The following is a 15509-nucleotide window of genomic DNA, read 5'->3' on the forward strand; positions in this document are numbered from 1 at the left end:
ACACAGCAAAATCCACAGAAACAAATCAACTCTATTGGCGTTAATTTCAACACTTAAAAGTGTCCGGAGGGTTCCACACTCCACAGTGTCATTAGAACACTTTTTAAAGTGTTGGCATTTTAACACTTTAATAGAGTTCACATCAACTCTTTGTATAGTTGAAATTTAACACTACTCAAGTGTTAGTTTCTCAACACCAGTGTGTAGTGTTAGAAATTAATTCTCATTGGAGTAATTCATAAACTCTCATAGTGTTAATTGCATACAATAAAATGAGCTGCCTCTAACACTATAAAATGTTAATATGCTACTTCACAATTATAATTACATTTAAATGATTACAAATCTAAAAGCCAAATAAAAAAAAAACAAGTTGATTGCTTTATAATAGTTTTATTTTTTCAACTCTGTCTTTTGTTTCTTTGATTAAAGGACATCTTTGCCCTAATAAATCCTCATATTGATTCTATCTCCAAAAATGTGTTAATATTCCCTTTCATTCACCTTTCTAGTACAACTTTATCCACTTAAATTCTGAACCTCTTACTTGATCCTCCCTTACCTAAACCACCAGACAATCAAGTTGCCTGTACCACACTCAAAAAAGAACTCAGACACTTCATAAACATGACACAAACATGATTTACATTTTTGTTCAGTTTCTGTAAATATATTAATTTCAGCATTATTTAACTGTCTTCCAGCTACTTCTTTACTCTTTATCTTTCAAATTCAAATTGTAGGTAAGCGTTTATTGCACTCGTATTGGTATCATTATCCAAAGTTATTAATTGATCTGCCTCTGCTAGTTTCACAAGTGCATCACCCAGAAAGGACTTTTCCAGTTTCTTCTCACTATAGCCTCCCAATTTACATATGATCACTCTATACTCACGTCCTTAAGTTAGTGGGTTGTGTTATGCTTAGTAAGTAATGACTTTTCCTTTTCTTCAGTTAAAGAAGCATTTTCCTAATAATCCTCATACCAGCTCTCCCTAAAAATGCGTTCTTGTCCCTCTTGCTTCTACACTTAATTTATGCTCCCCTAAATTTATGTCTACCCCTCTTCTTAGGAAGCATTCCACTAGCCTGCCAATAGCCAGCCTAACACCGTATACTGAGGAAAACTGGGAACAAGACTCATCCAGTCAGGACTCCAATAGCCTAGATCTATTCTTCAGTTTACTCCTACAACCCAATTCCAATTTACATATGGCCACTCTTCTTCCATTTCTGCTATATTCTGTAATCTAGATATTCACACCAGGGACTTGTTATTTTTCCACTCTGTTAGCTACTGTCTTATCTTTCCCTCATCTATATAGAATCACTCTTTCCAACAATGATTACTATTTCCCCTTGTTTACACTATAGCTTGATGCACTCTCTCATTCATTAATTTTAATCTTTTTAATTTAATGCGCTTTTGAAATCAAAAGAAAAGCAGCTGTCATGCAATTGATATCTTTTTTACTCATATACACACAAATTGAGCAGAGTTAGCTTTTTGGTGTTGATGAACAGAGTCAATCTATCTCTGCTTGGAATTGATCTGACTCTGTATGTTGTCTAATCTGTTAGATTTCACACTGTACCATGAAAGAGTTGGTGTCAAAATGGAGTGTTATAACTGTTTTCTAGAAATCAACTCTGACAGTGTTAGGAGTGACTGACCTAGATCAGACTGGTCACTGATTCGTCCGTCCTTTTGGCAGGAGTTAGGACCCCTCCCTTAACTCTAGTGGAATGCACAGCAGGTGGAAGGAAGGATATTTTGTGGAAGAAGACTTTTCGCATTGTGTCGGTAAGTAACAGTTTATTAGATGACCCAATGCGTGCTATTGTTATATACAGATGAAAATACGTATTTAGACTTTGGTATGACGTTTATAGTCACTGCAAGGAAGAGCAACAGTAAAGCTAAAGCCGACAAACTAACATTACCTAATGTTAACGTTAGCTAACGTTATCATTAGCTGCAAATTAAGTATCTGGCAAGCTAACATTAGCTAGCGTTTGTTTCTTCTACTTTCATACGGTTTCTGATTACTGGTCTATAAGTGAACTAAATGGAAATCTCGCTGAGTTTGCAAAGTTTGCCAATGTCAATTATGTGATGTTACGTTATGTTAACAAACTTTTGAATAAGAGAACAGTTAAAATTAGCTAGCTAATTAGCTAAAGTTAGACAAGAACCTGCCCCCACGTGTTAGCTGCATGGAAGCAAAGATATTGATATGGGCATATCAAACTTAAATTCAGATTATCAGACATGTGTGAGTAGTTAATTTGAAGTTAGGAAAGCAAATTTGAAGGACTCATTCACAATGAGGTTTTTCATGCATACTAAAGGCATTTTCACATAGGAAGCCACACCGCTAGTATTCAGTTCATTTTCAATGGGAAGCGGGCAGGTCGGTAACGTTATGGCAGTCCCGAGAGAGTTGGCGCTAGTGCACAAAGAGCTTGTCCGTCCGCCTCCGAAATGAACAATGTTAATCTATCGAGGTGCAGGAATTACAGCCAAACCAACTGACAAATGAATGCGACTGTCCTCAAATTATCAGTTTCCGTCTCACTTTTCATAAGCAAGTAATAATCTACCTAACAGACAGAAAATGTGCTAAATTTGCTGACGTGTTTATTGCATGTTTTGACATGAATTCACATCGCGGAATGCACTTTTGTGTAACAATGTCTTGTTTTAGAGAGCCATTATAACTTTGCCTCCTATTTGGACTGTGTTGGCCTGGCTTGATTAAGAAATAATTATTCTCTATCCGTTTACAGGAAATGCTGGCGAAAGTGGAGATAGGAGGATTTCAGACATATATTAAAGTTCCATAGACTGATGAACTCTTTCAATTTGAGAAGTTCCTTCAAGAAGGTTTGTAGTTTATTTATGGGAATATTTTTTAATTTAATGCTGTTATCACTGTAGTTGAACATGCAATATTATAGATTCTCTAAATAAAGAGTTTGCAAGTGCTGTAGTGTTAGCATATGAATTACAAAAATGGTTCTGTCAGCAAACAAAAATCATCTCCATGCCTATTTAATATTGTATTATCGCAATGTACTGCACTTTTTATTCTCCTAGTAACAGATCTACGTTATTCTACGTAAAGTTCTACGTTATTATCAACCAAAAACCGATCCCATGTAAGGTGCACACATCAGTGGCATCTTTTGATTAACTGTTCAAAGCTCACTATGTCTTCAGTCTCTCATATGATGAAGCTCTTTGTGATTTCTACACATTTATCCAAACCACTATCTATAACATCGATGTTGGAAGAGCAAAGGAGAGCCCGCATGTTAAAGAACTTCAAGCACAATTGCTGCAGTGAGATTAACAGCCTTGAAGATGTTCATATGTTTGTATGTAAAGCACACCTCAGAACTTGTTTGGTTCTTTGGCAACATTTAAAATTTCAACATGGTTTATATCCTAGAAAAAATTTACATTTAAAATGTGGAGAGCCAGGTTGCCTGTTATCATTTTGTATTCATAGTGGCTTCCGAAAACACCTCAGCAAGGTACATAGTCACACTAGTATCAATCTCTTGATCCATAATCAGGATCTTTCCACTCAGGGAGAATGAGGCGGAATGTTCAAATGATCGCCAACATTCTGTTGCCACTTCAAGTCAGCTTCAATGAGTGGATCAATTGTTGCTCATTTGCAAGCATCAGGTCTTTCTGAAAGTGCTGTCCAAACAATTGTTTGTTCAGTGGAAGAAGTTGTTAATGATGTTAAAATCCAAGCACGAGATGCAGTTCTTAAAACTGTTACTCCTGAAAGTACAAGTTCAGACACTTGTAGAAGAATAGAACACTGTTTTGATCAATTAGGTAATCCTTTTTCAGCATTAAATACTGAGTCAAAGAGGCATAAATATTATGATAAGAAATGGGAAATAGTTGCACCTAAAGAATGTGTTGTTGGGGTGAGAATGGATTTGCGCAGAGATAGGACTACAGGCATTGTTCCCGTAATGGACACGTGCATGTATGTACCCATTCTGGATACCCTGAAATCCATATTCAAAAACAGTCTAAGTTAGAGAGAGCTTTTAACAGGACAAACAGAGTGGAATTGGAGTTTACAAAGACATTAATGATGGGTCGTATTTCCAAAACCATGCACTGTTCTCGCAGCAAAAGCATGCTTTACAGATTCTACTCAATTACGATGATTTTGAACCTGCGAACCCTCTAGGTTCCAAGAGGAGGATCCACAAACTTGATTGTATCCATTTTACTCTAAAAAATCTTCCACCCAAGTGTAGCTCGGTACTGATTAATGTACGTCTTGCCACTCTATTTTACATGGATGATCTTAAGACATATGGTTTTGATGTGATACTAAAGCCCCTTATTGATGACCTGAAAATCTTAGAAACCGAAGGCATACAGCTACCTTGTTTTGAACAACCATTGTTTGGCTCGGTAATTCAAATAACAGGAGATAATTTGGCTTTAAATGGCTTACTGGTATTTGTGGAATCTTTCAGTGCAACTAATTTCTGTAGGTTTTGTTTAATTAGTAAGCAAGAAGTTCAATCTATATTTACTGAAGATCATTCTGGGTTAATTTTCCATTCCAAAGAGGTTCATACGGAACATTGTAAGGCACAGTGTGGTACTGTATGAACTTTAACAAGGTACTCAAAAAAAACAGTTTAACAGGACTATGTCTATTTGAACACATTGTCAGCTAGGATACAGAGTTTTAATTGTGTTTACACAGACCGTAAAAACAAACCAAGTGGGTTGAAAATGGATGATGAGAGCAAACACCTGTGTTTGAATGCCATACAGCCATGGTGTTTTTGCACAACACTCCACTGATATTTGGTGATGTCACTGAAAGGAATAATAACACTTTATAGTGTTAGAGGCAGCTCATTTTATTGTATGCAATTAACACTATGAGAGTTTATGAATTACTCCTATGAGAATTAATTTCTAACACTGCACACTGGTGTTGAGTAGTGTTAAATTTCAACTATACAAAGAGTTGATGTGAACTCTATTAAAGTGTTAAAATGCCAGCACTTTAAAAAGTGTTCTAATGACACTGTGGAGTGTGGACCCCTCCGGACACTTTAAGTGTTGAAATTAACGCCAATAGAGTTGATTTGTTTCTGTGGATTTTGCTGTGTAGTTCTTGTTCTCTCTTACCAGTTATACAAATAAATTTAACACATTTATTTATTTAATTAAACAAATCAAAATATTGTACATGTTTTAAGCTCTAAAATAAACCCTAAATAAAAGTACATTAAATCATATTGCTTTTCTCTTGACTTTATTTACAAATGTGACCTTGAAATAATCAGATTACATTACCTTCATATTGTGATATTTGGATTATGTTACTGAATACATTTTTATGAAGATAATGGAATACATTTTTAAAGTAACCTTGTCCCAATCTTGTAACCTTCCTTTCCCAACTTGGGGACAAGTAGGGGTTTTTTGTACACGGATGTCCAAAGTATTTTTTTTATCATTATTTCCTGGTACTCAGTATAAATAGATCCATTTCAAATCTGTTGCAACACTTGTTATTGAGGTGTGTGGTGTCATCATACCAAGATCTAACAAGTTCTATAAGGCCTTCAGAAAATAGGTTGTGGATGTCTGTGGGATTTAAAAAGATCTCCAAATTTGAAATACGTCATTCCACTACAAGGAAAATCATCTACAAATGGTGCAGATTTCAATTGACCAGGACTAGCCACCCCAGCAAATTCAGCCCAAAAGCAGACCGTCTGATGCAAAACGAATTCTCGGGACCTTGGGTTGCTTCGCTGCCTCAGGGATGGACAGCTTACCTTCATCGATTCATCTATGAATTCTGCATCATATCAAAGAGTGCTTGAAGATAATGTGAGGTCACCTGTCCAAAAGTTGAAGTTGAACCTGAAAGTGAACCTTTCAACAGGATAATGATCCTAAGCACACTAGCAAATCGACCATGGAATGGCTCAAAAAGAAGAAATGGAGGTTTATGGACACACTTGTGCCTTAAAGCACATCACCATCACTCCTCTAATATTTTGCATAATTTTGCAGGAGAGGTTTGCAGAGAGTTGGCTTGGTCACTGTGAGGATGTCAGTATTTGATCAGTATCACTGTGTTAGTAGTAAGCATCCTGAATTCTATAGACTACTTACGGCCACGGATGCAGTCATAAGTGGTGTTGTAGTACTTGTAGGTTCCTTTACATGGATCAGGGTTGCCAAGCAAATTCGTCTTTACCTCACACTCCCTTAGGCCATTACATCTGTTTGGGATAAAAAGACCAAATGTTCTCACAAGTTTATGCTGTTGGGTCATTTGCAGTTAATCCTTGTGCGACCTTATGGATATTTTTGTCTTTTTTATAATAAAAAAAAAATCATTTTGCATACAGCATACATTTTGCAAAAGGTGTGTATTTTTTATTGGAATTTTAAGATTTCACCCTCATTTGCTTTCATAAATTTATTTTAAACTATGTACACAAAATGGTTACACTCAGGTATGTAAGGACAAAAATGTCCCCACTGAAACCCATTCAAACTGCAATATTTAATCCCTGTGACGTTTAAGAATAAAATCATGCATTAGGTGTTAATAGGCTTTTACTTTGTTGACTAGGTTTCAAAACTGAAAAATTGTGAAATGTGTACTATTTTCTCAGGTTTAGCCTATGGGGAAAATACATGCTTTTCCTTTGATTCCATCTGATTCTGCTGTATTATAGAGCACTGCAGACCAACTGAATAAATGATGCAGCTATAAGTGTGTGGATGTGTTTGTATGGATATCAGAGTTGTGGTTTGAATGTGTATACTGAAAATTTTGTGTGTGTGTGAACAGTATATTGTACTGGAAATCACAAATGCCACACCATATATATGAGTCAAAGGTTACTGAGCTTTGACAATTTTTGCATCATGTAAAGAAACTGCCATTTAAAGGGTTATAATTCTGAAAATGAATGAATGTTTTCTAATTTTGACATGTGATTTGAGAGGAATGATTATGTAATTGGAAAAACAATAACTTTCTTAACTTCCTCTTAAACCAAGCCACAAAAAAACACTTGGAGTTTTTAGAATTTCAAAGTAAATTCTGTTTTTTATGCAAATTCTGTTTTTATGTCAGCAGGCAGTTGTAAAAACGCATTTCACTGCACATTGTACTGCGTATGGTTGTGTGTTTGACCAATACATTTTTTATTTGAATTGAAGTAAATTTTTAGAAGCACTATATACATCAAGGTATTCTCTCTTGTAGCTAAAAAATTCAACCTGCAAAGCAATAATTAAAAAAACAAATTATACCTGATGCTAATACATTAAATATCAAATTGCTATGCATTAATTCAAGACATTTATCGTTGTTCATGTCAAAATATTGTGACAAATTCCGTTGACCTTGTCAAATATTTTAATATTTTGACCTTCTGGCAACATTGTTTTCGACATTCCTCAAAATATGGTAGAAGGGTTGTGTGCAGACGATCAACAAGTACAAACAGGAGTCAAAACATAAATGTAAAAACATTCATTACACACACACACACATGCACACACGTCCCCGAATGTGAACACAACCAAATGGCTGTCACAGAATACAGAATGGTTGTCATAGAATACACCAAGTCATACCTAACATTACATGTCAACTAAATCCATACGCTGAACACATCACACCTACTGTAACAGAAAAATCAAATGCAGCTGGGTGCAGAAAATAGGCCAATAAAAATTTTAATGTGCATAGTACTGTGTTATTCGACTAGAATTTAATTGAAATGAAATACCAGTTTCAATTATCCAAAATGCTATAGCCAAACAGCCAGTCTATATGAAATTAATGCATTTTGAGTAGCTTAAAGACACAACCGCTTCCTGCTGCCTCAGAGAGAAAAAGGCTTACTATAAGGCTACATTGGACAGTGAACAATCATATAGCTTAGAGAGTGCTACAATGATCCTAGCCAGATCCTCTCTCTCTAACTCAGGACAATGCCTAATCTCTTCCCAATCCTCTCCCTCTAAATTATCAAAAAGGAAGAAAGCTTGGTCTGCTGTGGACAGGCAGTGGGCCCACATACAAGCCTGTGCCTCATCAACCCACTTGTTAATATTTATACCACTTACCACTGAATTTTGGCCCCTTCTGGTCCCTAGGTACAAAAACAAACCTATCGGCGCTTGCAGCACTGGCCCCAACCAATGAAGGTCTAGCCGTTGCAGCAACATGAGTACCATGAGCAGTACTAATACTTGTAGAACTGGCTGATTATAACCAAGTGGTGAGGCCCAAGACCAAATCAGAATTGGAGATATTACCTAACTAGAAAGTAATTAAATAACTAATTCCATACTACACCACCCTGGGAATTTCACTTGAAGAATTTGCCTCTAAGGCTACGCACAGGTTTCCCACCTGAGGGGAGTGTGGTGACACTCGTATCTGTTGTCAAATACACAAATCTTTTATTGTAACCAAAGAATGCATCACATGATATAGCCTCCAATAAAAATATGCACATAATAACTTCTGAACACACATTATACAAAACAAACACCCTCACAGAGCTACAACCTTACCTAAAGGGCAGGCTAGGCAGAAAGCAAATTGTTCTCCATCTTCACACCCCACTCACACATGTACCAGCAGAAAATCCGCTTGCACACTGCAAATCACAGCATTCGGTGAGGAAACACTACCACCACAAACAGGACAGCCACTCTCCTTAATCCTATGGAGACCTGCAGCTCCTAAGAGAAGACACACACACAGTTAGCACACAAAATAGTAGCCCTGCTGAAGATAACAATTCAGCATGAATCACAGGGCATGTAAGTTTCGACAGGCTTCAATACACGTAAATGTTTTGCGTGTTAGCTTAACATGCAACCTCAACATTTAATATTGTTAAAACATTTAATAAATATTTGAGACCAGGATGATCCTACCAAAAATAGACAATAATGAGTTCCAGGTTAATATACAAAGAAAAGGAAAAAACTCAATTTAATTATTAAATTATATGTGATTAAAAAAGACTCACTATCATCATCATCATCATCATCATTACCATTAGTAGACTGAATAATTAGCTGGTTGTATCAAACGAAAAAAACTCAATTATGATGCTTCAAATGTATAATACACAAAACGAAGGAAACAAAATAAAACATAGCACAACAAAAACAAACTAAGAAACACAGTATCCAGGAAGAAGACTTGGCCAGACCCACAGGAACAATATGCTCGAGGCCAACAACTAGGAACAATATGAACAAAGCAGCCATAATGCCAGTGCAAGGAAACAGTAATTCCCCCTGTAGTCCATACAGACAGCAAATACAACTGATATAATGATTCAGTGTTATAAAAAAAAGAAAGAAATTGCTAAAGAACGCTAACCTACCATTAAACAGCTGCGGGACTCTGGATATAACAGGATACTCGAATACTCAGCCTACCTTCAACAGTAACCATCCACATGCACAAACTATGATGCTAAGCTAAAAAAGTAAAATAAAAAATAAATACAAATTCCCATGACCACACTACAACAGCCAGTGCACCGTTACAATAATCAGCCAAAATACATACCTAGCGAAAAGCAGATGCGGATCAGCGGAATCAAAACACAAAAAGATTAGCAGTGCTGAACCAGTTGTAATGATATTCCTCACTCTTCAAACAGTGGAGCTATCTCTGGAAAGCAGGCAGAAAAAAGCTGCTACAGGAGCCACAGCAGCCTCCAAACACAGGCCAGGAAACAGGGCGGTATCCCAGGAAATGACGCACGCCTAAGCTGTCTGTGTATATCACTTATATATGCGCTCAACACGGCATTAGTAAATGACGAGTGTCACATGTGTCACAGTAACAAACGTTCCCTGCAACAAAAGGCTGATAAGCCTATAGCCTATCATGCTACAACTGAATTCCAGCATATGAACCTTATCCCATCTGTGAAACATGGTGGTGGTAGCATCATGGTTTGGGCCTGTGTTTGCTGCATCTGGGTCAGGATGGCTTGCCATCATTGATGGAACAATGAATTCTGAATTATGCCAGCAAACTCTGAAGGAACATCTGTTCATGAACTAAATCTCAAGAGAAAGTGGGTCATGCAACCCTATGCATGGAAGTCGTTCTATCAAAGAATGGGTAAAAAATAAAGTTAATGTTTTGGAATGGCCAAGCCAAAGTCCTGACCTGAGTCCAATAGAAATACTGTGGAAAGACCTGAAGCAAGTAGTTCATGTAAGAAAACCCACCAATATCCCAGAGTTGAAGCTGTTCTGTACTGAGGAATGGGCTAAAATCCCGCCAAGCCGATGTGCAGGACTGATCAACAGTTACTGGAAACATTTAGTTGCAGTTATCACTGCACAACGAAGTCAAACCAGATACTGAAAGCAAAGTTTCACATATTTTTGTCACTCACAGATATGTAATATTACATAATTTTCCTAAAAAAAATAAATAAATGACCAAGTATAATATTTTTGTATAATTTGTTTAATTGGGTTTTGTTATTTACTTCTAGGACTTGGGACATACACTTGAACTCCATATGTCACTTGTGAAACTGATTGATGTTATGTTGTCCTTCATAAGGCTGTTGAAATGTGTAAACACTGGTTGGAATAACTGCAGCAGGCATACATCACTGAAATATTTATGTCCTGGCTCACTTTTGTTGCCAGCGGTTTAGACAGTAATGTTTGTTTGTTGAGTTATTTTGAGGGGACAGCAAATTTACACTGTTACACAAGCTGTACACTCACAGTGTACAGCTTGTACACTCAATGTGCACGAGCAGCTTGAGAGCGCGCACGTGCACATGCTTGAAGTGCGCATGGACGCTAAAGCTGTGTCAAATGTTGCCAGCTGTCGGCAATTAAGAGACTGGCTACTTAAATCTCTCACTTTGATGCGCACATCGTGTGGCATTAAAGTGTTAAAGTGAAGCGAAGTGTAGAAAGGACTAATGGTGAAAGGACTAACAGAGAAGACGCGGAATGAATATTCGTGCCAGGTTGTGATGTTGCCATGCTCTGTCTGTTTTCCTGTTCCTTAGTTCATGTCTTGTCATAGTTAAGAGTGTGTATGCCCTGCATTAGTTAAGAATGTGTTTATGCCACGCCATAGTTGAGTGTTTGTGCTGTGCCTTGTTAAGAGTGTTTATGCCATGCCAGAGTTAAGAGTGTCGATGTCACGCTCTAGTTAAATGAAGTGCTCACACTCTAGTTAGATGTGTTCATGCCATATTTAGAGGAGTGTTTCCTGCCTTGTTTCTAGTTAAAGGAGAACTGTTTAAGTCAGTTAAATATGGTAGTGTTTCCACACCCTGTTAAGTTTCATGCTCTTTGCTTAAGTTTGAGTTTTATGTTTAGAAAAGGTTTTCATTCCTGTAGCTGACTGATCACTCTTACTTTCCCAAAAACACCACACTGGTGATCTCTAATGAGCACACCAACAAATAAGCAAACACAAAAGGGTTTTAAAATGGGTATAAAGTGCCAATTGCCAAGTAAATGTTGTGAAAAAATGCTTTCTGAAAAATTCAACTATACCATGTACAATGCTTCTCTCTCTCTCTCTCTCTCTCTCTCTCTCTCTCTCTCTCTCTCTCTCTCTCACACACACACACACATACACACACACACACACACACACACACACACACACACACACACAAACACAAATCTGGATTACTGATGCATGTTTTAGCACTCTAAATAAAAACCTTGATTCCCTTTATACATCAAGTATTCAACTATATTCTACTACCAAGATACTCAAGTTCTATGGAAACAGTCAATTAGCCACAAAACCATTACTTAGTTGATGAAGTTATTATGCATAATAAATGTAATACATGAAAATAAAAAAAAACACTGTTCATGAACTAGAGATATCAAATTAGGTTTATCCTCTGTTTTAATTTTGGCTGAACTTATCCCCACCCAATCTTACCCCAAGCAACATCGTCACCAAAAACATGACACAGAAAAGAAACCAGACAAAAGCAGATCTCACGTATGACAACTCTTTGGAAGGCAGAAAAATGTAATAGCATGTATTTCCTCTCTTTTTCCGGTTTGATTCTGCACTTACTTTTAAATGTAGTAAAGTAACAAATGTAGTGTCAGTTATTGATCCTATTTGTTATGATTTTGTTATGCCGTTATTATAGGTGTGGGGGAGACATGAATAGCTAACGCAAGTCTGCAGTCACTCAGGTTTCCTTTAAAAAAGCTATTCATTAACTGCAGAACAACTCAATAAAATTTTGATGCCAAATGATAGTTCCAAGAAGTTTTGTACTTTAATACAGATAGAAATATAAATAAACTTTTTTAGCTGTTAATTCTAAACTATGAGTGTTGATATTTGAGGCTGCAAACTACTGTTATGAACAGATAAATAACCTGGAATATTTGTAGAACATGATTTGTCAGACATTTTATAGACACTCTACTCTATGGGCCATGATAGATCCTGGGGGCGAAGGCTTGTGAACTTGGCAATATTGGGAATCTTTCAAATGTCAATCCCACCTAACTGTTAGAGAACTAATCCTGGACCAAAAAATCTTAATGCAATAATGCACCTTCGATTTCTAAGTAACATTGTAATATTTATCTTCATTCACATGCAGTTTAACTTGTTTTTATGTGTTGATATCGTCCTGACAAAACACCGCCTTAGAGTTATCACTGGAGCATCAGAGCCTAAACATTCATCTCTGGGTGCAGTTTATGGTCAAAACACCCATGATCTAAAAAAAACTATTTTATTTTGGCCAGTTATTAAGGTGACCTCTAAATGCACAAATGATACCAACTTCCTGTGAATCCATACCTATTAATATCAATGTTACTTATATTGCAGTGTCAACAGACGCTGTCATAAACACAAGCTAGCCCACTAAAATAACCGGAAATTGCAGACTGGAAGTCTTATACAAAAATCTTCGAACACACTGAATCCACCTGAACACTGCCAGTAAGTTTGATACTTCTACATTAATGCATATTTGTGTCTTTACCTCACAGAAGCGGGGGCCAACATGGCACACAGTGACTTGCTTTGAAATGTTGTGACATTTCTTCCTCAGGTTTAATGTAATTCATTATAACATCATTCAAATAACAGTACTATTATTGCAATTACATCTCAAGAGTAAACAATAGCTTGTATAAAAATATAGGCCAGCTATGACATTAATATTTTAGGGTTGCTGAAGAAATTGAGGGGTGCTTGAACATAGAAATCAGCATGTAGATGTGTGTGTATATTTAGATATGAGCGAGACAGAGGTGACACTAGCAAGGAAAACTATCTACTACATGAGACTACATGAAGAAGAAACCTTGAGAGTATTCTTGACTTTTATCAAAACATTCTTCTTGGAACATTAGATAAATTGGGACAGTTAGCAGCATTTATTTTCTAGCCTGATACGTGAAAGTCAAAACATATAAGACCTTGCAGTGGAATTGCTTGATATAAACATGACTGTGATCTCATGTATGGGGGTGTGTCAGCATTCAATCAAAGCTGACTTAAAAAATACTGGCATTGGAAAAATTATTTTATGTGCTTTCAATTATTTTTTTTAAAACTAAAAGGGTTGTTTTTAGCCCAATGGCTGGGTAAATATAGGACAGAACCCATTATGGGCTAAACTAACCCATCAAGTTGGGTTGTTAATTTTTACAACAAAAGTTACTTTGGCATACTATTTAATATGCAGAGATTTTGATTTGTGTAATGTATTGTTATAGTTGTAGAGATTAATCTTGAGATATATATATATATATATATATATATATATATATATATATATATATATATATATATATATATATATATATATATATATATAATCGATTTGTCATGCTGCTATCGCAAGACATAAATTATGTTTTATATAGGTATAATTACTTACAGTATATTTATTGTATATATTTTCTACCTTGGATTTTACTTAATCTGTTTATACTGATTTTTAAAAAGGATTGGTTATGAATTAGAATGTTGAATATTATACAACATCTTAATACACTCTAAAGAACACTGGGTTAAATGCAACACAAATTGGGTTATTTTTAATCCACTGGTTGGGTAAATATAGTACAGAACCCATTTTGGGCTAAACTAACCCATCAAGTTGGGTTGTCAATGTTAACCCAGCAAATGGGTTGTTTTTCAACCCAAAAGATGGTTTCATTTTAATGGATAAATATATTGATATGAACTATCACTCTTAAAACAGATGTGTTAAAAATAACACATTTTTTACTTTTAATTAGTGCCCACGAAATATGTTTGAAAATAGAGCACAGATACTAAATTACAAGAAGATGAAGAAGCCTTTATTTGTCACATATACATTACAGCACAGTGAAATATCCCTTCGTATATCCCAGCTTTTTAGGAGGTTGAGGTCAAAGCGGAGGGTCAACCATGATACGGCACCCCTGGAGCTGTGAAAATTGTCTTTATTTTTTATCTTGTGATATTTTGTGCAAAACTTTCACAAAAATACATGGATATCAAACAAAACACAGGTTTACCAAAAAAAAATCTTTATTAAAAATAAGTGTGCAACAATTATTGGCACGCCTATGCATTCATATGAGAAACATATATTTGAAGTATATTCCCATTGATATGTTGCTTATTTTTTGCATACCTGGGTGACTAGGAAAAGGAAATTGTTTAACCATGACTTCCAGTTTCACAGCAGTATAAATATGAGGTAACACATAGGCCAAATTCCCTTATTCATTCATCATAATGGGTAAGACAAATAAATATAGCTGTGATGTGCGGTAAAAGCTTGTTGAGTTTCACAAAATGGGAAGTGGCTATAAGAAAATGGCACAAGCATTGAAAATGCCCATTTACACCATCAGGGCAGTAGTCAAAGCTACAGTAAAATGGAAATGTTATGAATCAACCTGGAATTGGACATGTGTATTCACTTTTGTGAGATACTGTGTATATATACACACATACACGGTGCATGGTGGCTTAGTGGTTAGCACAGTTAGTGGTTAGCATGTTTGTCTCACACCTCCAGGGTCGGGGTTTCGATTCCCACCGTGGCCCTGTGTGTGCGGAGTTTGCATGTTCTCCCCGTGCTGCGGGGGTTTCCTCTGAGTACTCCGGTTTCCTTCCCCAGTCCAAAGACATGCATGGTAGGCTGATTGGCGTGTCCGAAGTGAATGTGTATGTGATTGTGCCCTGCAATGGATTGGCACCCTGTCCAGGTTGTACCCTGCCTTGTGCCCGATACTCCCTGGGATAGGCTCCAGGTTTCCCCGTGACTCTGAAGGAAGGATAAGCGGTATAGAAAATGGATGGATGGATCTTGCTCTCACTCTCTTTCAGTCTCCCATATATTACCAATATGTGTGTGTGTATATATATGTATTAGAGAGCGAGAGCAAGAGAGAACTTACA

At 36.5% G+C, this 15509-nt stretch overlaps 1 long non-coding RNA gene across 1 annotated transcript; it reads left to right on the forward strand.

Annotated features, from left to right (window-relative positions):
- The first annotated feature begins 347 nt into the window (after positions 1–347).
- LOC108264893 (uncharacterized) lies at positions 348–4872 on the forward strand. Its single transcript, XR_001812547.3, has 3 exons — positions 348–1804; positions 2791–2887; positions 4755–4872. It is a non-coding gene; the product is annotated as an uncharacterized LOC108264893 (long non-coding RNA).
- Positions 4873–15509: the final 10637 nt, after the last annotated feature.

This window comes from Ictalurus punctatus, chromosome 5 (genome assembly GCF_001660625.3).
Source record: "Ictalurus punctatus breed USDA103 chromosome 5, Coco_2.0, whole genome shotgun sequence".
Classification (NCBI taxonomy): Eukaryota; Metazoa; Chordata; class Actinopteri; order Siluriformes; family Ictaluridae; genus Ictalurus; species Ictalurus punctatus.